Raw genomic sequence first — 27,177 nt, 5'->3', positions numbered from 1 at the left:
GATCAAGAAAGGCTGAGTACATGAAAAATGCCAGTAAAAAACTTCAGGCCAGCCAGGAGCTGCAAAAGCAATGGCATGACCAGAAGGCTGTCCTGACTCAGTACCACCCAGGACAGAAGGTGTGGGTATTGGAGCCTGTGGCCCCAAGAGCACTCCAGGACAAATGGAGTGGACCCCATCTAATTGTAGAGGAAAAGGGTGAGGTTACCTACTTGGTACACCTGGGCACTGCCAGGAGTCCCCTTAGGGTGCTCCATGTCAACCGCCTAAAACCCTACTATGACAGGGCTGATCTCACATTGCTCATGGTAACTGATGAGGGACAGGAAGAAGAGAGTGACCCTCACCCTGATCTCTTCTCCACCACTGAAGCTGATAGCTTAGTGGAGGGAGTAGTACTGGCAGATTGTCTTACTGCTGAGCAGAAAGAGAACTGTTTAACTCTTTTAAGTCAGTTTTCTGAACTCTTCTCACTGATACCAGGTACCACTACTTGGTGTGAGCATACAATCAATACTGGAGACAGTTTACCTGTCAAAAGTAAGATTTATAGGCAGCCTGGCCATGTAAGGGACTGCATTAAACAAGAGGTTCATAAAATGTTAGACTTAGGAGTGATTGAGCCTTCAGAAAGCCCATGGGCTAGCCCAGTGGTACTTGTTCCTAAACCTCACAGTAAGAATGGTAAAAGAGAGATGAGGTGTTGTGTTGACTATAGAGGGCTCAACCAAGTAACCAAGATAGATGGTCATCATATACCCAGGGTAGATGAGCTGATTGATACACTAGCTTCTGCCAAGTATCTGAGCACTTTTGATTTAACTGCAGGGTATTGGCAGATTAAACTATCAGAAGATGCAAAACCTAAAACTGCATTCTCAACCATTGGAGGGCACCATCAATTCACTGTGATGGCCTTTGGTCTGAAGAATGCACCTGTCACTTTTCAAAGGTTGGTGAACACAGTCCTGCAAGGGTTGGAAGCTTTTAGTGCAGCATATCTAGATGATATAGCTGTCTTTAGCCCCACCTGAGATGAGCACCTGGTCCACCTGTGAAAAGTTTTGGAGGCCCTGCAAAAGGCAGGCCTCACTATCAAGGCCTCAAAGCGCCAGATAGGGCAGGGGAAAGTGGTTTATATGGGCCACCTGGTAGGTGGGGAACAGATTGCACCACTTCAGGGGAAGATCCAGACCATTATGGAATGAGCTCCCCCTACAACTCAAACCCAGGTGAGAGCCTTTGTAGGCCTCACAGGGTACTATAGGAGGTTTATCAAGAATTATGGCTCCAATGCAGCTCCTCTTCATGACCTTACTAGTAAAAAGATGCCTAAAAAGGTATTGTGGACAGCTAGCTGTCAAAAAACTTTTGATGAGCTCAAACAGGCCATGTGCTCTGCACCTGTCCTAAAAAGCCCTTGCTACTCCAAAAAGTTAATAGCCCAGACTGATGCTTCTGAATTGGGGGTTGGGGCAGTGCTATCACAGCTTAATACTGAGAGCCAGGATCAACCTGTTGCTTTTATCAGCAGAAGGTTGACCCCTAGAAAAGCGTTGGTCTGTCATAGAGAGGGAGGCCTTTGCTGTGGTCTGGGCACTGAAAAAGTTGAGACCATACCTGTTTGGTACTCACTTTATTGTTCAGAAAGACCACAAACCTCTACTTTGACTAAAACAGATGAAAGGTGAAAACCCTAAAACGTTGAGGTGGTCCATATCCCTACAGGGAATGGACTATTCAGTGGAACATAGACCTGGGAGTACACACTCCAATGCAGAGGGACTCTCCAGATATTTCCTCTTAGACAATGAAGACTCATCTGGGCAAGGCTAGCCTTATTGTCCCTTGTAAGAGGCTGGCCTGGCTTATAGTGGGTACCTTGTGGTACTTACACCCTGTGTCAGGTCCAGCTATCCCTTATTAGTAGAACAGAGGTGTTTCTAGCAGCTTAGGCTGATAGAAGGTAGCTACGGCAAAGCAGCTTAGGCTGAACTAGTAGAAGTGCAGAGGAACTCTGGTGAGCTCTTGCATTCGTTATCTGAAGAATACCCCGGAGGAGAGACTCTCAATAGCCCAGGGGCTTTCAGAAGGTTTAATCACCCACAAATCCAACATTTTCTGCACCTCTTGTTTATTGCAGTCTCTGGCATGGTCAGGCTGCCTATAAATGTTACTTTTGACAGGCAGGCTGTCTCCAGGGTAAATTGTGTGTTCACACCAGTATGTTGTACCTGGTACAAGGGAAAAGAGGTCTGAAAATTGGCTTAGGAGATTGATACAGTTGTCTGTTGCATTAACAGTTTTGAGAGTGGACTCTACAACAGACATGATAGTAAAGGTTTAAGGATAGTGAGAAAGAAAAAAGTTTTAGAGCTTTAGAAAGCACAGAAAAAAACGTTTTTTTAAACTTTGAGAAAACATTTAGAAGTTTTAAGAAACTTTTTAGAACTTTGTAAAACGTTTTAGGAGAGAAAAGTAACTATTTTGGTTAAGTGTACATATACTGAACTATTTGGTATATGATTCTCTTATGAAAAGTACAACATGACAAAGTGGTAAAGCAGTTGCAAGTACTAATCCCACTGCTGCCACCAATGTAGGAGGCTGGGCTGGCTTGTAGTGGGTACCTTGTGGTACTTACACCCTGTGCCAGGTCCAGTTATCCCTTAATAGTAGAATAGAGGTGTTTCTAGCAGCTTAGGCTGATAGAAGGTAGCTATGGCAAAGTAGCTTAGGATGAACTAGGAGACATGCAAAGCTCCTACTATACACGTATATCATATAGCACAATATCATAAGAAAACACAATACTCAGAGTTACTAAAAATAAAGGTACTTTATTTTTATGACAATATGCCAAAAGTATCTCAGTGAGTACCCTCAGTTAAAAGGTAAGTAATATACACAAGTTATATGTACACAAACCCAAAACAGGTAAGTAAGAGTCAGAAAAGTAAAGCAAACAGTGTAGAATTACAATAGGATGCAATAGGCAAACATAGGTCTAGGGGCAACACAAACCATATACTCCAAAAGTGGAATGCGAATCACAAATGGACCCCAGACCTATGGGAGATTGTAGAGGGTCACTGGGACTGTAAGAAAACAGTCAGGGTGTCCAAGATACCCCACCCCAAGTCCCTGAAAAGTAGGAGTAAAGTAGACCTACTACCCCAAAATGACACAACAGTCGTGATAGGGGGATTCTGCAATAACCACAAACACCAGCAAAGCACTGAAGATGGATTCATGGACCTGAGGACCTGCAAGGCAAAGGGACCAAGTCCAAGAGTCGCGATAGTGTCCAGGGTGGGCAGGCGCCCAGGAAACCCCAGATGAAGGTGCAAGGAAGCTGCCTCCGGATGGAAGAAGCTTAGGATTCTGCAACAACAAAGAGAGCTGGGAACTTCTCCTTTGGATGGAAGATGTCCCACGGCATGCTGAAGGTTGCAAAAGTATTCCCACACAGAAATACCGCAAACAAGCCTTGCTAGCTGCAAGGGTCGCGGTGGAGGTTTTTGGATGCTGCTTGGGACCAGGGAGGACCAGGATGTCGCCCCTTGGAGGAGGAGACAGAGAAGGCACTCAGCAACTCAGAGAGCCCCCGCAGAAGCAGGCAGCACCCGCAGAAGTACCCGAACAGGCATTTGGAAGATTTTTGAACCGGAGCTGGCTCACAGTCACAAAGGAGGGTCCCACGACATCGGAGTCCAACTCGCTAGGCTGTGCATGAAGGAAATCCTGGAGGAGTGCACAGCAGCCGGAGCAGCTGCAAATCATGCAGTGCACAGGTTTGCAGTCCAGCGTGGGGAGGCAAGGACTTACCTCCACCAAACTTGGACTGGAGGATCACTGGACTGTGGGAGTCACTTGGATAGAGTTCTTGTGTTCCAGGGATCATGCTCGTCAGGATGAGAGGGGACCCAGAGGACCGGTGATGCAGTCTTTTGGTGCCTGCGTTAGCAGGGGGAAGATTCCGTCGACCCACGGGAGATTTCTTCTTGGCTTCCAGTGCAGGGTGAAGGCAGATGACCCTCAGAGCATGCACCAGCAGGAAACAGTCGAGAAAGCCTGCAGGATTAGGCGCTACAATTTTGCTGGTAGTCGTCTTGCTACTTTGTTGCTGTTTTGCAGGCGTCCTGGAGCAGTCAGCGGTCGATCCTTGGAAGAAGTCGAAGAGGGAAGTGCAGAGGAACTCTGGTGAGCTCTTGCATTGGTTCTCTGAAGAGAAGCCCACAGGAGAGACCCTAAATAGCCCTCAGAAGAGGATTGGCCACCTAGTCAGGCAAGCACCTATCAGGAGGGGTCTCTGACGTCACCTGCTGGCACTGGCCACTCAGAGGCCTCCACTGTGCCCCCAACACCTCTGCATTTAAGATGGCAGAGGTCTGGGACACACTGGAGGCGCTCTGGGCACCACCCCTGGGGTGGTGGTGGACAGGGGAGTGGTCACTCCCCTTTCCTTTGTCCAGTTCCGCGCAAGAGCAGGGGCTGGGGGATCCCTGAACCGGTGTAGACTGGCTCATGCAAGGAGGGCACCATCTGTGCACTTCAAAGCTTTTCCAGAGGCTGGGGGAGGCTACTCCTCCCCAGCCCTTAACACCTATTTCCAAAGGGAGAGGGTGTAGCACCCTCTCTCAGAGGAAATCCTTTGTTCTGCCTTCCTGGGACTGGGCTGCCCTGACCCCAGGAGGGCAGAAGCCTGTCTGCGGGTTGGCAGCAGCGGTAGCTGCAGTGAACACCCCAGAGAGCTAGTTTGGCAGTACCTGGGTTCCATGAAGGAGCCCCGGGGATGCATGGGATTGACACCCCAATACCATATTTGGAATGGGGGACAATTCCATGATCTTAGACATGTTACATGGCCATATTCGGAGTTACCATTGTGAAGCTGCATATAGGTATTGACCTATATGTAGTGCACGCGTGTAATGATGCCCCGTACTCACAAAGTCCGGGGAAATTGCCCTAAACAATGTGGGGGCACCTTGGCTATTGCCAAGGTGCCCTCACACTTAGTAAATTTGCATCTAACCTTCACTAAGTGAGGGTTAGACACATATGAGACTTATAATGACCTAAGTGCAGTGTAAAATGGCTGTGAAAGAACGTGGATGTTATTTCACTCAGGTTGCAGTGGCAGTCCTATGTAAGAATTGTCTGAGCTCCCTATGGGTGGCAAAAGAAATGCTGCAGCCCATAGGGATCTCCTGGAACCCCAATACCCTGGGTACCTAGGTACCATATACTAGGGAATTATAAGGGTGTTCCAGTGTGCCAATCAGAATTGGTAAGATGGTCACTAGCCTGCAGTGACAATTTTAAAGACAGAGATAGCATAAGCACTGAGGTTCTGGTTAGCAGAGCCTCAGTGACACAGTGAGGCACCACACAGGGAAAACATTCAGGCCACAAACTATTAGCACTGGGGTCCTGACTAGCAGGATCCCAGTGAGACAGGCAAAAACAAACTAACACCCAAGTAAAAGTGGGGGTAACATGCCAGGCAATATGGTACTTTCCTACACTTTTGCACTAAAGTTTCATTGGTAGGGTTGGAGGGATGCTCCATATTTACTAAAATGGTAGAGTTTTGCACATTTGGATTAGTAGTTCCACAGAGAGGTACTTTTACCTCTGGGAGTCCAGCTGTGGTAGCTGATGGCTCCTTTGGTACAGGTTCCACCCCATGAGAGGTTTCTCCCACCACAGGAATTGTATCCTTAGTGGCAGGATGGGGAAGGGATATTTTGATACCCTTCTTACCTGTTGGTGGAGAGGGATCCTGAGATTTCAGGCCTTTTTCTCTCCTTTGCTTTTTAATTTCATAAGAAATGAGAGGAAGCAGTTCCTCAGGGATACCAAGCATAGATGCATGGGTACTAAACTCTACCTCATCCCAACCTGGGGCCTCTAAGTCATTCCCTGAGAGACAATCTACAGGTAAGCTAGTAGATACCACCACCTGCTTAGGGCCAGCAACTACACCCCAACTAAGTTGAACTACAGCTAAGGGGAGAGACTGAGTTGAGTTATTGACATCAGTAACTTGGTACTTCTGTCCAAGGAGGTGTTGTGCAGGTCACCAAACCAAAGTGATACTGGCACCTGTGTCCCTGTAGACCTGGGCCTCAACACCATTTATTAAGATTGACTGCCTGTACTTATCCATGTTAAGGGGACAAGCAGCCAAGGTGGCAAGGCAAATGCCACCAGGTGTGACAGAAACTGTCTTGGGACTGTCTACCCTAGTTTCTATTATGGTCCCAAAAGTGAACCAAACTACACCTTTAGTTTGACTAATGCCAGAAGTCCCACCACTATCACTAGGGGGCACTAGAGTCCGATGTCTTAGTGGTGGTAGTCTCAGGGTCTTTACCTGTGCAGGACTTATCCCCTGGCCAGTGGCCTTTATTTCTACACACATAACACCAAGGCCTTTTCTGATTTTGTGAACAGTTTGAAATAGATGAAGACGTTTTGGCCCATATTTATACTTTTTGACACAAAACTGCGCCAACGCAGTTTTGCGTAAAAAAAATTAGCGCCGGCTAACGCCATTCTGAAGCGCCATGCGGGCGCCGTATTTATTGAATGACGTTAGCCGGCGTTAGCCGCCGGCGCCGTCTGGTGTGCGTTAAAAAAAAACGACGTACACCAGGCAGCGCCGGCGTAGGGGGATATGGGGCTTGGGCGTCAAGAAATGGGGCAAGTCAGGTTGAGGCAATTTTTTCGCCTCAACCCGATTTGCGCCATTTTTTTTCACTCCCAACCCCCATAGAAATGACTCCTGTCTTAGCAAAAACAGGAGTCATGCCCCCTTGCCCAATGCCATGCCCAGGGGACGTATGTCCCCTGGGCATGGTCATTGGGCATAGTGGCATGTAGGGGGGCACTAATCAGGCCCCCCTATGCCACAAAAAAAAAAAAAAAAAAAAACACTTACCTGAACTTACCTTAATGTCCCTGGGATGGGTCCCTCCAGCCTTGGGTGTCCTCCTGGGGTGGGCATGGCTGACAGGGGGTGTCCCTGGGGGCATGGGGGGGCACCTCTGGGCTCCTTCAGAGCCCACAGGTCCCTTAACGCCTGCCTTTTGCAGGCGCTGAAAAACGGCGCAAAAGCGGCCGTACGTCATTTTTTTTGACCCGCCCACTCCCGGGCGTGATTTTTGCCCGGGAGTATAAATCCGACGCACATGCCTCGGAGTTGATTTTTTAGACGGGAACGCCTACCTTGCATATAATTAACGCAAAGTAGGTGTCTACGCTAAAAAATGACGCTAACTCCATGGACTTTGGCGCTAGACGCGTCTAACGCCAAAGTATAAATATGGAGTTAGTTTTGCGTCGAAATTCCGTCCAAAAAAACGACACAATTCCGGCGCAAACGGAGTATAAATATGCCCCTTTATCCCCATCACTAGAAGAGTGTTTTTTGACCTGAAGAAGGATCTTTATGTTTACTTTCCTCCCCATGCTTGTGCTGAGATTTTTCACCATCTTTCTTCTTGCCATCCTTGACACCCCCTGTATGAGCTTTTCTGCTCACCCTTGTTCTGACCCATTGGTCTGCCTTCTTTCCCAATTCTTGTGGAGAGGTTAGATCTGAGTCCACAAGATACTGATGCAACAAGTGGGACACACAATTATTCAAGATATGCTCTCTCAGAATCAAGTTATAAAGGCTTTCATAATCAGTCACCTTACTGCCATGTAACCAACCTTCTAGGGCCTTCATAGAACAGTCCACAATGTCTGTCCAGTCTTGTGAAGACTCCTTTCTGGTCTCTCTGAACTTAAGTCTGTACTGTTCAGTGGGAGGAGGTGGCTAATCGGGCCAACATGGCGGACGCTTAGTTCGAGAGCTCCGTCTAGGCCTTAATTAATCCTGCTGTAATCGGCTACCTCCCGGGAGCCAGGACCGCGATTTTGGGGCAGAGGATCTGGGCTTCCCGGCGGGGATCACCTGACCAGGTTTGGGAGAAGCAAGGAAGAAACCAGACGCCTGAGATCCGGCGCGAGCGGGGACCTGGACCAGGACGGATCCGAGTTGCACTATGCAAGTAGCATCATGCCGAGGTGAGGAGAGCATGGCAGCGGGGAGTGAATCCGGCCTCGGGCGCCGCCGGGGCTGCACGCTTCCGGAGAGGCGAGGGGCTCCCCCAACTTCTCCCTGGGGGCGGCAGCCCGACTACGAGTGCCTCCGGGAGGAGACCTAATGGAGCGGCCATCGTGCGGACTAAGCCAGACGCCGTATAAGACGGAGGTGCACAGGAGAGTGCTGCGGCCGGGCTGCGAGGTGGCCCCAACGCGAGTGGATACCTGATGCTGAGGGCTCCGTGGACCGGCCGGAGGGGGCTGCCTGACTGAAGGGGCTCGCATCGCTGGGTTTGAGGCCGGCCGGCTGTGGCCCGGGGCCTGGGCGAGGGCGAGGGCCGCTGGGCCGAACTCGGCGGGTGACCGGAGGCGCGCGGCCCGGCGGAGGCTGCGGGGCTGCCTCCCCGCCTGCCAGGAGAGCACGGATCGAGCCAGGACCTGCCTGAGGAGGGAAACAACGGCCTGGAGGTGGGTCCTCTCCAGCCCAACACAAGGATTCAGGGGTCGCTCCAGGTTCTAAGTATGACAGAATCTGAGGTAACTAGACGGATGTGCTGGGCCTGGGTGCCCTGATGTACAAGTGACCAGGGGAGGACCAGCTGATGGGATCCTGCTGGGATCAGCGGCCTGTTGCTCTGTTGTGGTCGCTAGGTGCTTTTTGACCGGCGTGGGAGCACGGATGCTTTCGGTGGTGTCGGCGATCAGAGCCGAGGTGATAGCTGCTTACCTCCAGCGCTGGGCCTGGATGCGGTGCCCGGTAAAGATACAGCACTAAGGAGGACACCCGCGGGGAATTAAACACTGCGGGCCCACGGGCGTTGGGAGTGGCCGTAGCCGGAAGGGAATTGTGGTGAGTCCTGTGACCAGTGCTTAACGCAGGGACTACCTGTAATCCAAAACCCTGCATGGGTTCTACTGACTGAGTGTTCTAACTGAAACCTAATCTTGCACAACCTAACACAAAGCTGTCTTCTACTTCGGATCCTTCTCCCTGCTAAATAACTCATCCAGTCCTGACTGAAAACTGACCCGTGGTAGCAGTATAGACAAACTGTGCTTGAGGGGAGAACCAGTACAACTGTACCCCGTCGGTGAGTAACCCACCGCTCTGTTCAACACCTAGCTCACAGTGTTACGGGTCCCGAATGTCTTCCAAGGGTAAGACCAGAAGTAAAGCACTGCATCGTAACCCTATTAGCGCACACCAAAAAGAGACCATGGGAGATCTCACACAACCAACAGTACAACCAACCCTCGAGAAGATCCTAGGGGCCATCGAAGACACAAAAATCACTTTACGACAGGATATTAACCAGGTGGCAGTAGAGCTGGGGTTGCTGAGGGCAGACCACCACAAGTTGGCGATCAGAGTGAAAGAAACAGAAACAACGACATCAGAACTCACTCCGAAGCACGAAAACCTTGCAGCATCAGTCCTGCATCTGACAGACTGTGTACACCGCCTAGAACGCCGCGTTGAAGATGCAGAAGGTAGGAACCGTAGGAACAACATTCGCGTGGTAGGCCTCCCGGAGGGCGCGGAGGGGTCCGACATGGTGGAGTTCCTTGAAGGATGGCTACGCTCGGTCGTGGCACCGGATCACATTATGCCCTTTTTCTCCCTGGAGAGGGCGCACCGAGTCCCCTCGAGACCCCTGGTGCCGGGGAGGCCACCGCGAGTGGTAGTAGCGAAGTTAATGCACTATAGGGACAGAGACTACCTGCCCCGGTAGAGCCAGAAAAGCTGGGCCCTTCGAGGTGGAAAATGGAGCGATGACGCTGTTCCCCGACTTCACTTTGGAGGTCCAGCTGAAACGTGCCTCATTCTTGACTGTGAAGAAGACCCTCCGTGAGGCGGGAATCCAGTATTCACTCCTCTTCTCGGCTAAATTAAGAGTGATCCTGGATGGCAAAACCGCGTTCCTACAGTCTCCGGAGGAAGCATGGGAATGGTTGGAGTCGAGGGGCCTAGCGGAGGGCCGCGGCGGCCGGGGTGGACGAGCCGCTCGCATGGACCACAGAGGAAGGAAAAGGCAGCGCAACAGAGACCAGCCACCAACGGGGCCAACCATGGCTCAAAAAGAGTTAGCAAAAAAGGAGGCTCTGGTCTCGGTGGCCTCCGTGTGTGGGAGCGCGCCCTCGCCGGACAATAGTGCAAAGGACTCGGATAGAGCGTCTGTATCCTCGGAGGAGGGCTCCAGCTACACCGGAGATGCTCCTAGGGTGACTCCCCAAATGGCTGACGACCTGGCCTAAACATCTCCCCAAATGGCCCTGGGGGAGCTAGGAACATTGCTGAAGATGCCTCGACGACCGCGCAGCCACCCCCTCTACTGGTTTCTCGACCATTCAAATCAGAATGGCGAGAATTCTAATTGACTTATTGTTATTTCTGCACTGTTGCAATGTTTGCTGGGCAACCTACAGTTTGAGAGGTGCCCTGGGGTTTGGGCGTTGAGGTTTACAACTAAGGGGGTTATTCTAACTTTGGAGGAGGTGTTAATCCGTCCCAAAAGTGACGGAAAAGTGACGGATTTACCACCAGCCGTATTACGAGTCCATTATATCCTATGGAACACGTAATACGGCTGGTGGTATATCCGTCACTTTACCGTCACTTTTGGGACGGATTAACACTCCTCCAAAGTTAGAATAACCCCCTAAATCTTTTGATGGTGACACTGGGGTTACAAATTATCCACATTAAGCTCAACGACACGGGTGAGGAGTCCTGGCGCTGGAGGGAAGGGGGGAGTCGGTCTGTTTACCACACCCCGAAATGGCTAACTATTCCTTCCTGACTTGCAACATTAGGGGATTGGGTTCACCCTCTAAGAGGCATCAGGTGCTCTCGTACTTGAAACGGAGGGGGGTGCATGTCGCTCTATTGCAGGAAACCCATCTCACTGCTACTGAAATAGACAAACTGAGGCGCAGATGGAGGGGTCAGATCTTCGCTATTAAATATTCAGCCTATGCCAGGGGAGCACTAGTGTGGATAAGGGCGTTGGTTCCTTTTGAAGTTAAATACACCAATATTGACCAAATCCCCTTTTTGCAGCGACTGTCTGGTCATCTTATGCGCCAGGGGAGGAGCTGTTCATCGGAGGAGATTTTAATAGTGTAGTGGACGTGGACATGGACCGCTCCACTCCGCCACTTAAGGGGACAATAACACATAAAATAGCCAACCACTCATGGGAATGGATGCTGGGTTGGGGACTGACTGATGCCTGGCACGGTCAACATCCGACAGACAGGGACTATTCATATTACTCTAGCCTGCACCGATTACACACCAGGATAGACAGTATTCTATGCTCCGCACAGGTTGCACAGAATGTAACTCACACTGAATGTTTAGGGCGCACCCTGTCCGACCATAACCGCTTATTACTCATATGGAAGGCAACTGAGGACAGGCCCCCCATCCCGTTATGGAGATTGCGACCAGCTGCCTTAGAGGATCAAGCATATTGAGAGACACTCCGTTCCTATCTCACAGACCATATCACTTTTAATACTGGGTCTGCGTCGTCTAGGGGCATAGAGTGGGAAACCCTTAAAGTGGCAGTGAGAGGCCACGGTATGAGCCAGACGGCTGGAATCCAGCGCACACTAGAAAGGGAACTGGTTGAGTTAGAAAAGATCATTCACAAAGAAGAAAAGAACGGTAATGGTACAGGAACAAGGGGGGATAGATTAAAGGAGGCAAGGTCTTCACATTCCCAAATTGAGGAACAGTTGAGGTTCCATAGCACGCAGAGATATTGGGCCTTGGTGCAAGCAGAAGAGGGTAGATCTGGGAAAATGCTGGCGTGGCTGGTGAGGCCTGGAGGCGAGGGGACACCCATAGTGAATGTGCAAGATATGGAGGGGAAGCTTAAATATACACCTAAAGAAGTTAATGGGGCCTTCCTAGAGTACTATACCTTTCTATACAGGCAACCAAATTCGATGGGGTTAGAGCAGGTCCAGGCATATAATACACCCACTACCACCATCCACATTGACGGATAGCGATAGGGACAGTCTGGGGGGCCAGTGACTCTCGAAGAGGTGCAGGAAGCCATATTGCAATTAGCGGCTGGGAAAACTCCAGGCACCAATGGTCTACCGATATACTTCTATAAAAAGTACTTGACACTACTAGCTCCCAGACTAGTAGAGATATTCACAGAGGCATTTCAACAGGGTCTGCTCCCCAACTCAATGAGAGAGGCCCTAGTAGTCCCCCTGCCCAAGCGGGACACAGACGAGCTCTCAGTGACCGACTTTCGCCCATTGTCAATGCTAATCTGTGACTTTAAAATTCTCAGTAAACTCATGGCCAATCGGACCCTTCGCCATGTCCCCAATCTAATACACCAAGACCAAAATGGCTTTATTCCGGCACGGAACACCTCCTTGAATTTGAGACGCCTGTTTTCCATCTTGCACATGCAACACACTGAGAAACCTCCCAGGGCAACCCTCCTGGCAATAGACTTAGAGAAGGCATTCGACTCGCTGAGATGGGACTTTTTGCGGACAGTGATGCTCCAAATGGGACTAGGAACAAACTGGGTACGTTGGGTAGATCTGTTATATGCATCCCCTTTGGCAAGAGTGAAGACCGGAAGATCGGTCTCGGAAGCATACCCAGTTCATAGGGGCACTAGACAGGGATGTCCTCTGTCCCCACTATTATTTGCCCTAGCTATCGAGCCTCTGGCCGCCCGGCTACGTTCCACTGGGTCGGCAGAGGGGTAGAGTGGGGACAGACTGAAAATATCACCTGACTCTACGCAGACAATGTCCTAATATATTTGAGGGATGGTGAGACAGGATTACCCTGGGCATTGGAGGAATTGGACAACTTTGGAACCCTCTCGGGACTCCGGTTGAACAGAGGGAAAACATTCGTCTTCCCACTGAGAATGGGCGGAACGCGCCCATCGACATGCCCTGAGGATGTTGTGTGGGCTCCGCACACCTTTAAATACCTGGGCATCTAGGTGTTCCATGACCTGAGACACCTACGTGAGGGTAACATAGGTAAGGCGCTCCGCGCACTCCGTTCTTCAGTGGGATTTTGGAGATCCCTAAAACTGACCATTTCAGCTAGGATATCCCTGTCAAAGATGATTATGCTCCCACGCCTCCTTTACTTCTTTACTAACTTACCGGTAACGGTGCCCTCGACATGGTTCCACGAGTTAAACACTCTACTCAGAGATCTTGTATGGGATGGAGGCCACAGGCATGCCTCGCTTCCTGTCCTCTGTAGACCGGCGCTCATGGGGGGTCTCAGTGTTCTGGATTTCGAATCTTATTATTTGGCCTGTCAGTTACAGTGGATTGCTAGATGGTTCGCAGGGGGAGGCCGCATGGTTAGATACACAGTTAGCGGAGTGAGAGATGGAAACTGGATACTCACACATATGATTACCCGGGCAGGAACACGCAAGGAAGAAAGTATCCTACTGAAAATTGCAATAGATTGCTGGAAGCAATGATCACGCCGAGTGGGAATAGGTGCAGCATACTCCCCGGCTCTTCCTTTGGAGTGGCTGATACTCCACCCGTTGAACGGGTCGACGACTAGCAGTGACCTGGGGGAGTAAAGGGGTGAAGACTCTTGGTGATTTTTTTCAGGACGGAGTATTAAGATCATTCACAGATTTAGTTGAAAGGAATAACGTACCGACTGGGCAGTTCTTAACTTATCAGCACCTGACTCACCGTCTCAAGACACACTGGGGTACGATTAATGCAGAAACTGAGACGCATAACATTTTTCATCTCCTCCTGACCATGGGTGAGGATGCCCACCTGGTCACTAAGTTGTACAGGACCCAGAATGAGTGCACACTGACCCCCCTTCAGTCGTTACGAGAGAGATGGGAAAGGACCCTAGAGAGTACCCTGACAGAGGCGGAGTGGAAGAAAGTCCTTGCATGTCCTAGGACAGTATCTAGGAACACACGATTGAGGTACATACAATTTAATTACTTGCATAGAACGTATCTCACACCGCATAGGCTAAACATTATCTATGGGGGTGACACCAGAACATATTCTAGATGCAATGAGCTGGATGCAGACTTGGACCATATACTGTGGCTCTGCCCAGGATTCCTAGGTCTTGGGTGACCTGGAAAGACCATTGGGTGTCAGATTATCGCAGACCCCATCGCTGTGCCTGCTGGGTCTTCGTTCGGGACTAGCGGTGGGTACTGTAGCTACCCGATTTTTAGATTTGGCATTAGCACTTTACAGGAAACAAATTGCGCTGGGATGGAAATCTCCCGGATGCCCCCCGTTAGAGGTGTGGCGTCGCTAAGTCACGAGCTGAGCTAGAGCCGAGCTGCAGGTCCTGGGACGTGAAGAAATGAAGGGGCTGCGCCAGAAACCCATCGCCCCCTATGGAAGGAAATCTTAGAAAGGCGAGAACACTGAGATAGCGGAGAGTAAATGCACCAGGATTAGCCAGGATACCCACTAGCTAGGAACGATAGAGCTGACACGTGCTCTAAAACGCAACACTGACGGCTGACGAACAGCACGAGGATCTCCCACGCCAAGTAAAAAGTGGTTGAGGGAGGCGGTACTCGACTGGGTGTAGTTGATCTTGTCCCGGATTGGCCAAGACGACACCTCAGCGCACCCACCCACTAGACAAAAGTAACCCCCCAGCAGGTACAAATTAAAGTGAGTAAGACGCGAGAAGTCTGCACCCACAGGGCGCCCAGACTTAGCTTCACCCTACAACTGACACTTACCCCATGTTAATCACCATCATGTAAATAGTTCCACAGGAAACCGGTTAAGAAGTTATATAAACTGAAAGCACGCAAGAATAAACACTGTTTAATCATCTTACAGAGATTGAAAACAAATCGGAACAGTATAACATCCATTGGAAATGTTTGATGCTTTCAATCGCATATGTTATATTTGTATTATCAATGTACGAGAATAAAATGTTAATAAAATATCTTTAAAAAAAAAAAGTCTGTACTGTTCAGTGGTTAAGCCTAGACCATGCAAGAGTGCATGTTTAGAAACCTGGTAATTATCTGCATCATCCTTTCTGACAATAAGAAGTCTGTCTCTACCTTTGCCAGAGAAGGATAACCAAAGGATATCAGCCCACTGTACACTCTGAACTTTACAGGCCCTCTCAAGTGCAGCAAAACACTTGTTGATGTCATCACCATCCTTGTAAGGAGGGACAAATGTGTGCAGATTTCTAGATTCAAATGAAGGTTCCCTAACATTTGAATTCCTAAAACTGCTGCTGCCACCATGGAGAACTAACTCCAAACCCTGCCTCTCTTTCTCCACAACAAGGGATTCCCTGTCTAAGGCCAAATGCTTCTGCATTAGCTTCAGTCTGGCCTCCCCTAACCTCAGCTTTCTGAGTTCTCTGTATAGGGACCGGACCTCAGGGTAAGAATTATTTGAAGCCTCTGAAACAGAGGTAAGATGAGCGTGTGCAGAGGCAGACCTATCTCTAACAGGGGCCACTCTAGTGACCTGGCCTTTGTGTGGACCCTTCACACTACCAGTCATACCAGGGGGCTTGTTGACAGATAGGTCTGTGGAAGTACCCTCCCAGGATTGTCATCTTGCTTCTCTGAGCTTCCCGGTTTGGAGTTATCCTCTACCTCTTCCTCAGTGCTGATTCCCTGGTCATCCTGTAGGAGGAGCTTTAAGAGGTACTCCTTAATGGGGTTCTTCCCAATCCCTAAACTTCTTTCAATACAGAGCCCCTTCAAGCTTTTATAGTTTAAATTGTCATAGGTAGTTTGGACAGCTGTAGGGGTGGCTTCTACAGAAGTCATATTGAAAGAAAAAAAGTTTAGGAAAGTGAGTAAAAAGTTAGTAGAATAACAGAGCTAACTTTTTAGAGAAAAGAAGAAAAGTTTTCAAGACTTTGTAAAAACTTTTGCAAAGTTTAAAGAACTTTTAAGAAAGTTAGAAAATTATTACTACGTATATATTATATTAGCTCTAAGTATTGGAGCAAGCTTTTCTTGTGAAAAGCATAGGTAACAAAGTGCTACAACAATTGCAAGTACTTATCCCACCGCTGCACCACCAATGTAGGATACTAGCCTGGTTTGTAGTGGGTACCGTGGGTACTTACACCTTACACCAGGTCCAGTTATCCCTTGTCAGTGAATGTAGTAGTGTTCTAGCAGCTTAGGCTGATAGAGGTAGCCATAGCAGAGCAGCTTAGGCTGAACTAGGAGACATGCAAAGGTCATGCAATACCACTTATAGTTACACAGTACTTATACACAAGTAAAGACAATGCTCACTGTTACCAAAAATAAAGGTATTTATTTGGGTGACACAGTACCAAAAATATCTTAGAGACAATACTCCTTCTGGAGGTAAGTATTAAACACAATATATACACTAGACACCAAAATTAGACAAGTAAATAGTCAGAGAACAATGCAAACAGTAGGAAATCCTATAGAATGCAAAGGGAGAAAATAAGTCTAGGGGCAACACAAACCATGTACTAAAAAAGTGGAATGTGAATCACAAATTCCCCCCTAGACAAGTGTAGTGTGTGCAGAATCGCTGGGAGAGTAAGAATACAGTAATGGTAAGTACATTACCCCACCCCAGTGCCCAGAAAAGCAAGAGTAAATACAGCAAGTTTCCTTAGGTCACACTACACCTCGTTTTTGAGATTTTGCAGTAGCCAACCAAGTCTGCCAAGAACAACTGCTGGGTATTGGACCTGAAGATCTGCAAAGGAAGGGGACCAAGTCCAGAAGTCAAAGGAAGTTCCAGGAAGGACAGGAGCCCCTGCCAACCCAGAAGAGGGTGCAAAAGAAAAGCCCCCAGTTAGTCAAGGACTGCAGAAATGCACCCTAGGAAGATGCCAGTGGGTTCCTGTATAATGCAAAACATGTCAGACGGCGTGAAGATTGTTGCAGATGAGATTTCGTGTTGGAAGGTGCCAACAAGCCTTGGCTATGACAAAAGTGTTTTTTTTTTTGTCAAAATGTCACTGGGTGGACCCATGAGGGATATGGGGGCCTCAACTCTGTGTGAGGAGGAAGAGAAGGCTCTCAGCACTTTAGAGAGCCCTCACGATGTCAGCCAGCACCCCCAGAAGCCGCAGGATCTGGGTTCAAAGGAGGTGCAAAATGCAGTTCATGCAGCACAACAAAAGAAGGTCCCCACGCTGCTGGAGAACAACTCAGCGAGTTGAGAGTCGCAGGGTGGAGTGCTGGGGACCTGGGCCAGGATGTGCACAAAATAATTTTGCAATGACTGCACAGAGGCCTCAGAAGGTGAAGAAGACAAAATACACAGCGGTACCATCGTTCTTGGGGAAGGCAAGGAATTACCTTCTCCAAATTGCGTCAGCAGGACCTCAGGACAGGCTAAGCCGATGATGTCCACCCTCTGTGTCCTTATGAGCACGCTCGTCACCATGAGAGGAGTCCCAGGGTACCAGTCATTGCCTTGGAAGGTGTGTGCTTGGAGCAGGGGAGTGACTCCGTCATTCCCCTGGAGATTTCTTTGGTCCTTTTGGTGCAGGATGAAGACATGGAGTCACACCAGAGCATGCACACCATGGAAACTGTTGTAGTTGCTGACTTGGTGCTGAGGTTACTGAAGAAAAGTGTCTCTTGAAGACACTTTGTTGCAGTTACAGTGTTTCTTGGAGCAGGATGCAGTTGACCCAAGGTCAGAAGAGTCTGAATTTGTTGCAGAGGATTTCTGAAGGAAACTTGCAAGCAGAATCTGAAGAGAACTCACAATAAATATCGCTGAGAGGGGGATTGGCTATCTTATCAGGTATGGACCTATCAGGAGGGGTTTCTGATGTCACCTGCTGGCACTGGCCACTCAGAGCCCTCCAGAGTGCCCCCACACCAAGATGGCTGAAGTCTGAGACACACTGGAGGAGCTCTGGGCACCACCCCTTGGGTGGTGATGGACGGGGGAGTGGTCACTACCCTTTCCTCTGTCCAGTTTCCCGCCAGAGCAGGGGAGAAGGGGGTCCCTAAACTGGTGCATACTGGTTTATGCAAGGAGGGCACCATCTATGCCTTTCAAAGCATTTCCAGAGGCTGGGGGAGGCTACCCCTCCCCAGCCTGTGACACCTATTTCTAAAGGGAGAGGGAGTAACACCCTGCTCACAGAGGAATTGCTTTGTTCTGCCTTCCTGGGACTGGGCTGCCCAGACCCCAGGAGGGCAGAACCCTGTGTGTTAGGTGGCAACAGCTGTAGTTGCAGTGCAAGCCTCAGAGAGCTGGTTCGGCAGTACTGGGGGTCCATGGTGGAGCTCCAAGGATGCATGGAATTGGCTCCCCAATATCAGTTTTGTAATGGGGGGACAGTTCCATGATCATAGACATGTTACATGGCCATATTCGGAGTTACCATTGTGAAACTACATATAGGTATTGACCTATATATAGTGCACGCATGTAATGGCGTCCCAGCGCTCACAAAGTCCGGGGAAATGGCCCTGAACTATGTGGGGGCACCTTTGCTAGTGCAAGGGTGCCCTCACACTTAGTAACTTTGCAACTAACCTTCAGAAAGTGAAGGTTAGACATATAGGTGACTTATAAGTAACTTAAGTGCAGTGAAAATGGCTGTGAAGTAGTGTATGCACTATTTCACACAGGCTGCCTTGGCAGTCCTGTGTAAGGGTTTGTCTGAGCTCCTTATGGGTGGCAAAAGAAATGCTGCAGCCCATATGGATCTCCTGGAACCCCAATGCCCCGGGTACCTAGGTACCATGTACTAGGGACTTAGAAGGGGAGTCCAGTGTGCCAATTGAAATTGGTAAATGAAGTCACTGGCCTACAGTGACACATTTAAAAGCAGAGAGAGCGTAAGCATTGAGGTTCTGATTAGCAGAGCCTCAGTGACACAGTTAGGCACTACACAGGTATACACATTAGGCCACAAACTATGAGCACTGGGGCCACCTGCAGCCTGAGTGAAATAACGTCCACAGTAATTCATTGCCATTTTACACTGCACTTAAGTAACTTATAAGTCACATATATGTCTAACCCTCACTTAGTGAAGGTAAGGTGCAACGTTACTAAGTGAGGGCACCCTGGCACTAGCCAAGGTGCCCCCATATTGTTCAGGGCAATTTCCCCGGACTTTGTGAGTGCGGGGACACCATTACACGTGTGAACTACATATAGGTCAATACCTATATGTAGCTTCACAATGGTAACTCCGAACATGGCCATGTAACATGTCTAAGATCATGGAATTGTCCCCCCATGGCAAATCTAGTATTGGGGTGCCAATCCCATGCATCCCTGGGCCTCCAGTATGGACCCCGGGTACTGCCAAACTAGCTCTCTGGGGAATCACAAATTCCCCCTTAGACAAGTGTAGTGTGTGCAGATTCACTGGGAGATTAAGAATACAGTAAAGGTAAGTAAATTACCCCACCCCAGAGCCTAGAAAAGCAGGAGTAAAGTACTGCAAGTTTCCTTAGGACACACTACACATCGATTTTGGGATTTTGCAGTAGCCAACAAAGTCTGCAAAGAACAACAGCTGGATTATTTTACCTTAAGACCTGCAAAGGAAGGGGACCAAGGGCCATATGTACGAAAGCTTTTTCCCATAGACACAGAATGGGTAAAATCCTTTGGTACATCTGGCCCCAAGTCCAGAAGCCAAAAGAATTTCCAGGAAGGACAGGAGCCCCTGTCAACCCAGAAGAGGGTGCAAAGGAAAAGTCCCCGGTTAGTCAAGGACTGCAGAAATGCACCCTAGGAAGATGCCAGCGGGTTCCTGCATTATGCAAAAGTTGTCAGACGGGTTGAAGATTGTTGCAGATGAGATTTCGTGTTGGAAGGTGCCAACAAGCCTTGGCTATTACAAAAGTGCGTTTTTCATCAAAATGGCACTGGATGGACCCAGGAGGGACCTGGGGGCCTGAACTCTGTGTGAGGAGGAAGAGGGGGCATGGTTACCCCCACATTTGGCCTGTTTCTGAGCATGTGTCTGTGTGTTTTTACTGTCTCACTGGGATCCTGCTAGCCAGGACCCCAGTGCTCATAGTTAAAACCCTATTTGTCAGTGTATTTTGCCTGTCTCACTGGGATCCTGCTGGGCAGTACCCAAGTGCTTATAGTTTGTGGCCCTATGTGTGTGTGTCAGTAGTGCTTAACTGCGTCACTGAAGTTCTGCTAACCAGAACTCCAGTGCTTATGCTCTCTCTACTTCCAAATTAGTTGCTATAGTTTAGTGACCTGATAATATAATATAATACACTGTTCCAAAATGAGCGAAAGGAAGAGGGGAAAGAGTCCTGATAATCAGGAGCACAAGTCCTCACACACCATATTTGGTGTCATGCTTCTTTCATCGGACAGCTCCTCGACAGGCCGGCACTGCAATGCCTGACGGGCACCCCCCGAAGGGGGGCTCTTTGCCGGAGATCTTTTTTGTTAATGATGAAGCTGTGGGGCCAAGTGTGGGTCCCAAAAAGAGGGAGGACAGAACAAGAAAAAAGGTAAAATTGGCTCAAAACCCTCACTAAATCATTTATTGCTTGCTGTTGGGAATTGGTCAAGATTAAAAAAAATAAACAAGGGAGTGAAACAAGAGATAATGCTCAAACACTCGTACAAAATAATTTGAGGGCAGAGGGAGACAGTGCTTATCCGCAATCCCTCAATATATGGTCATATGGTCGACATGTTTCGCGTCTCTTATGGTCCAACAGGATCCCCTGACGCTTCTTCAGGACCTAATTTATCATTGGACTTCTCCAATTGAAAACAGAGGAAAAAGGAAAAAATCATCAGCTCCTGCAATCTAACGCTCACAGTCAAGACGTCATCAGTCACTTACTGGAGGTAAACTGGACTGGCTTTCCTTTCCTATCAGGAATCCGGGAACGTAGCCGCGGGGGTAGGTGCTCCAGTGAACGCCAGAAATCACGAAAATTCATTGTGAACCGGGCAACAGGCCTGCGTGATCCCATGATACCCTTTCTTTAATGGAGATGGGTGACTGATAGGAAAGGAAAGCCAGTCCAGTTTACCTCCAGTAAGTGACTGATGACGTCTTGACTGTGAGCGTTAGATTGCAGGAGCTGATGATTTTTTCCTTTTTCCTCTGTTTTCAATTGGAGAAGTCCAATGATAAATTAGGTCCTGAAGAAGCGTCAGGGGATCCTGTTGGACCATAAGAGACGCGAAACATGTCGACCATATGACCATATATTGAGGGATTGCGGATAAGCACCGTCTCCCTCTGCCCTCAAATTTTTTTGTACGAGTGTTTGAGCATTATCTCTTGTTTCACTCCCTTGTTTATTTTTTTTAATCTTGACCAATTCCCAACAGCAAGCAATAAATGATTTAGTGAGGGTTTTGAGCCAATTTTACCTTTTTTCTTGTTCTGTCCTCCCTCTTTTTGGGACCCACACTTGGCCCCACGGCTTCATCATTAACAAAAAGATCTCCGGCAAAGAGCCCCCCTTCGGGGGGTGCCCGTCAGGCATTGCAGTGCCGGCCTGTCGAGGAGCTGTCCGATGATGAAGCATGACACCAAATATGGTGTGTGAGGACTTGTGCTCCTGATTATCAGGACTCTTTCCCCTCTTCCTTTCGCTCATTTTGGAACAGTGTATTATATTATATTATCAGGTTAACTGGAGGGTGTACACTGGACCATAAAATCCTCCGATCCCTTCTCTTTATTTGACATATAGTTTAGTGACTTCATATTCCAATTCCAATTGGCACACTGGACCCCCCCCCTTATAACTCCCTAGTATATGGTACATAGGTACACAGGGCATTGGGGTTCCATGAGATCCTTATCGGCTGCAGAATTTCTTTTGCCACCCATCAGACAAACCTTTCACAGGATTGCCACTGCAGCCTGAGTAAAAAAGGGCTCACACTATTTCACAGCCATTTTCACTGCACTTAAGTAACTTATAAGTCACCTATATGTCTAACCTTTATTTACTGAAGGCTAGGTCCAGAGTTACTCAGGCCCTCATTACAACCCTGGTGGTCGGTAATTAAGTAGTGGTAATACCGCCAACAGGCCGACGGTAATAAATATGGAATTATGACCACGGCGGAAACCGCTCAGACAGCCAGCCACTTTAACACACCGACCGCCAGGGTGAAACCAACAGGCACCACGGCGGTAACCGCCAACAGCCAGGCGGAAGACAATGTTCTGCCCACAATAATATGACACCCCTATCCGCCACCTTTTCCAGGGCGGTACCAATGACATCCCTGGCGGAAACAGAACACAGAAGGGAAATGACTCACCTCTGGAGACTCAGGGAAGAACCACGCCGCCATGGAGCCCGAGCTGCATGTGTTCCCCATACCTCTTCTACCTTCTGCTCTATTATGAACACCAACACCGGCGAAGATGAACACGGGGGAGGGGGAGAGGAAAAAGACAGTGACACACACACTCAACACGCAACACCCCTACCCCTATACACACAAGGCAGATGCAGCAACAACACATATATACCCCGTACCCCTCAGGAACAATGCAAGGACAACACCAATAGTATAAAGTGAGTGTAATAAGATAAAATAGTGGAAATACATGTATCAAAATCAAAAAGTATATACATATTTACAAATGTTGGGACACTGCCCAATCCTCAATGTCCATGGGTCGCAGGGCCACATCACATAGTCCAAGGCCCCACCTTACTCCTGCAACAACACGGAGAGAACACTGCAGGGGCATCAGGTCGAAAATAGACAGGCACCTCAGGGGGAGGGGGAATGGGGGGCACCTCAGCCGGAAGATGGTACAACGCCACTGGTCCTGGAGGGGGCAACATGCCCTGTGCTTGGTCCTGGGGAGTGCACGGCCACAGTCTCTCAAGTAGGTAATTTGACCACTGCTTGGTCCTGGGGAGTGTAAGGCCACAGTCTCTCAAGTGGGAGATTTGCCCAATGCTTGGTCCTGGGGAGTGCAAGGCCACAGTCTCTCAAGTGGGTGATTTGCCCACTGGTTCTGGAGGGGGCATTGTGCCCAGTGAGCTTCACCCTGGGAATGATTGGATGGTGGATGGCTTCTTCACTGGTTCTGGAGGGGGCATTGTGCCCAGTGAGCTTCATCCTGGGAAGGATGGGATGAAAGGATGGCATCTCCACTGGTTCTGGAGGGGGCATTGTGCACTGTGATGCAGATCTTGAGAAGTGCAAGGTCACAGTCTCTCACCTGGGTGTCACACCCACTGGATTTGCTGGTGCCAGGCCGCACAACAGCCCATGGACGCAGGACTACACACTGTCCGCCGGTGGTGACGGCTGCTCAGTGGTGACAGTGGTGGTGCTGGTGGTGGTGCTGGCAGTGGTGGGGGGAGACTCCAGCCCATCCCCTGCAGTCTCGGACAGTTGCCCACTTGGGCTGCTGCTGCTGGCAGTGGTGCTGGTAGCGGTGCTGGTAGCGGTGCTGGCAGTGGTGGGGGGAGGATCCAGCCCATCCCCTGCAGCCTTGGACGGCTGAACCACCATGGTTGGTGGTGGGGGCTCCGACTGAGTCCTTGCACCAGGCCTCTTGACTTTTCTGTCTGCTGGTGCAGGCCCCCTGCCCTTCCTGCCAGCAGCTGGGGATGGCTCCTTGCTCCTTTTGGCAGCAGCTGGGGACTGCTCCTTGCCCTTCCTCTCAGCAACCGGGGACTGCTCTTTGCCCTTAATCTCAGCAGCCGGGGATTGTCCTTGCCCTTCCTTTTAGCAGCTGGGGGTGCCTCCTTGCCCTTCCTTTTAGCAGCTGGGGGTGCCTCCTTGCCCTTCCCTGAAGCAGCTGGGGTTGCCTCCTTGCCCTTCCTTGCAGCACTTGGTGCAGTCATCCTTTCAGTGTGGCTGCCTGGTGCCCGGGATCCTCTCCCACCTGGTGTAGCTGTGGACACTACTCTGCCCGTGGGCTGGGTGGCTGAGGTGCTTACCTGGGTTTTGACCACCCTGGCCTGACGTGAGGTACGGGGGGAAGAGATAGGGAAGAGGTCAATGTTGATGAGGAAAAGCTTCGTAAGGACATTGGGGGGGAAGAGGGAGATGGTTTGGGAGTGGAGGAAGAGGGAGTGGTTGTAGGAGGTGTCAGTCTGCTGTGTTTGGGTGCAAGGGCTGGATGCTGTTGTGAGGTGGATGGCTCTTGGGTATCTGAGTGCTTGCGTTTGTGTACTTTGGGAGGAGGGCGCACAGACAGCGTGGGAGGGAACACAGGGGACGTGTGCATGGAAGTAGGGGTGGTGACTGCCATTGAGGGATGTGTGCTGTTAGATGTGCTGGTGATGGGGGTAGTGGATGAGGATGTAGTGCATGCAGGTGTAAGTGTAGACGCAACTGGGAGGGAGGTGGAGGATGAGGAGGAGGGGGACACAGTGGTGGCAGTGGATGTTGGTATGTCTGCATCTGGATGGTGTTTGTGTGAGCCTGTGGGATGAAGTGTGGTGCTTGTGTTTGCCATGTCCACTTTTGTGTGTACCCAAGGCATTGGGTTTCCAGGAGATCCATATGGGCTGCAGCGTTTCTTTTGCCACCCACAGGGAGCTCAGACATACACTTCCACAGGACTGCCATTGCAGCCTGCGTGAAATAGTACACACACTATTTCACAGTCATTTTCACTGCACTTAAGTAACTTATAAGTTGCCTATATGTCTAACCTTCACTTGCTGAAGGTTAGGTGCAAAGTTACTAAGCGTGAGGGCACCCTTGCACTAGTAAAGGTGACCCCACATAGTTCAGGACCATTTCCCAGGACTTTGTGAGTGCGGGGATGCCATTACATGTGTGCCCTACATATAGGTCAACACCTATATGTAGCTTCACAATGGGAACTCCAAATATGCCATGTAAGGTGTCTAAGATCATAGAATTGTCCCCCCATTCCGAATCTGGTATTGCGGAGCAAATTCCATACATCCTGGGGGCTCCACTATGGACCCCCAGTACTGCCAAACCCGCTTTCTTAGGCTTGCACTGCAGCTACAGCTGCTGCCTCCTCACAGAAAGGGTTCTGCTCTCCTGGGGTCTGAGCAGCTCAGTCCCAGGAAGGCAGAGCAAAGCATTTCCTCTGAGAGCAGGGTGTTACACCCTCTCCCTTTGGAAATAGGTGTTACAGACTGGGGAGGGGTATCCTCCCCCAGCATCTGGAAATGCTTTGAAAGGCACAGATGGTGTCCTCCTTGCATAATCCAGTCTACGCCTGTTCAGGAACCCCTTGTCCCCTGCTCTGGTGCAAAACTGGACAAAGGAAAGGGGAGTGACCACTCCCCTGTCCATCACCACCCTGCGGGTGGTGCCCAGAGCTCCTCCAGTGTGTCCCAGACTTCAGCCATCTTGCTTTGCAAGATGTGGGGGCACTCTGGAGGGGTCTGGTGGCCAGTGCCAGCAGGTGACATCAGAGACCCTCCTGATTGGTCCTTACCTGATAAGGTAGCCAATCCCCTCTCAGGGCTATTTAGGGTCTCTCCTGTGGCTTCTCTTCAGATTCTATTTCCAAGTTTCCAGCAGGAATCCTCTGCAACTACTACTTCATCCTCTGACCTCAGATCAACCGCAAACTGCTCCAGGAACCTCTGTAACGCCCACAAAGTATCCACAAGGGATACATTTCTTCTGCAACTTCAGCTTCAGCCAGCAACTGCAACAGTTTCCATGATGTGCATGCTCTGAGGACTCCCTGTCTTCACCCTCCACCAGAAGGACCAAAGAAATCTCCCGTGGGGGCGACGGAGTCACTCCCCTGCTCACGCAGGCACCTTCTAAGTTGACGACTGTTACTCCTGGACTACTCTCACAGCGACGAGCATGCTCCTTGGAACACAGATGGTGGACTCCATTGACACAGACTTGGCGCAATTTGGAGAAGGTAAGACCTTGTCTTCGCTGAGAGCAACAGTACCCCTGGGCTCCGCTTCTTCTTCACCTCCTGAGGCCTCTGTGCACTATTTGCAACATTATTTTGTGCACAGCCTGGCCCAGGTTCCCAGCACTATATCCTGTGATGCTCAACTCGCTGAGTTGACCCCTGGTTGCATGGGACCCTTCTTTGCAGTGCTGCACCAACCGCGTTTTGCTCCTCCTTTGTCCCCGTCTCCTGGGACTCTTGTAGGTGCTGTCTGGCATCATGAGGGCTCTCTGAAGTGCTGAGAGCCCTCTCTTCCTCCTCACACAGAGGTGAGGCCCCCAAGTCCCTCCTGGGTCCAGCCAGTGCCATTTTGACGCCAAACGCAGCTTTGTCATAACCAAGGCTTGTTGGCGACTTCCAACATGAAATCACGTTTGCATCCATCTTCACGTCATGGGACATCCTTTGCATCATGCAGTACCTGCTGGCATCTTCCTAGGGTGCATTCCTGCAGTCTTCATCCAACCCGGGACTCTTCTTTCGCACCCTCTTCTGGGTTGGCTGGGGCTCCAGTCCTTCCTGTAACTTCTTTTGACTTCTGGACTTGGTCCCCTACCTTTGCAGGTCTTCAGGTCCAGGAATCCAGCAGTTGTTCTTTGCAGACTTGGTTGATTACTGCAATAATCCATATCACGAGGTGTAGTGTGTCCTAAGGAAACTTGCAGTACTTTACTCCTGCTTTTCTGGGCTCTGGGTGGGGTAATTTACTTGCCTTTACTTTATTCTTACTCTCCCGGCAGTTCTACACGACTACACTTGTCTAGGGGGGAATTTGTGATTCACATTCCATTTTCTTAGTGCATGGTTTGTGTTGCCCCTAGACTTATTTTCCCCCATTGCATTCTATAGCATTTCCTATTGTTTGCACTATCCTACGTCTAATTACTTACCTTATTTTGGTGTCTAGTGTATATATTGTGTATAATACTTACCTCCAGAAGGAGTATTGTCTCTAAGATATTTTTGGTACTGTGTCACCCAAATAAACTACCTTTATTTTTGGTAACACCAAGTATTGTCTTTACTTGTGTATAAGTACTGTGTAACTGTAAGTGGTATTGCATGAGCTTTGCATGTCTCCTAGTTCAGCCTAAGCTGCTCTGCTATAGCTACCTCTATCAGCCTAGGCTGCTAGAACACTACTACATTTCACTAATAAGGGA

The 27,177-nt window shown here is 49.6% G+C and overlaps 1 protein-coding gene across 1 annotated transcript in view; it reads left to right on the top strand.

Annotated features, from left to right (window-relative positions):
• Positions 1–27,177, top strand: part of LOC138259998 (solute carrier family 22 member 6-A-like) — an 850,707-nt gene that overhangs the window by 747,675 nt on the left and 75,855 nt on the right. The window lies entirely within an intron of this gene.

This window comes from Pleurodeles waltl, chromosome 9 (assembly GCF_031143425.1).
Source record: "Pleurodeles waltl isolate 20211129_DDA chromosome 9, aPleWal1.hap1.20221129, whole genome shotgun sequence".
In the NCBI taxonomy this organism is placed as follows: Eukaryota; Metazoa; Chordata; class Amphibia; order Caudata; family Salamandridae; genus Pleurodeles; species Pleurodeles waltl.
The sequence above is the reverse complement of the archived record's forward strand: the minus strand, read 5'-3'. Positions and strand labels throughout refer to the sequence as shown.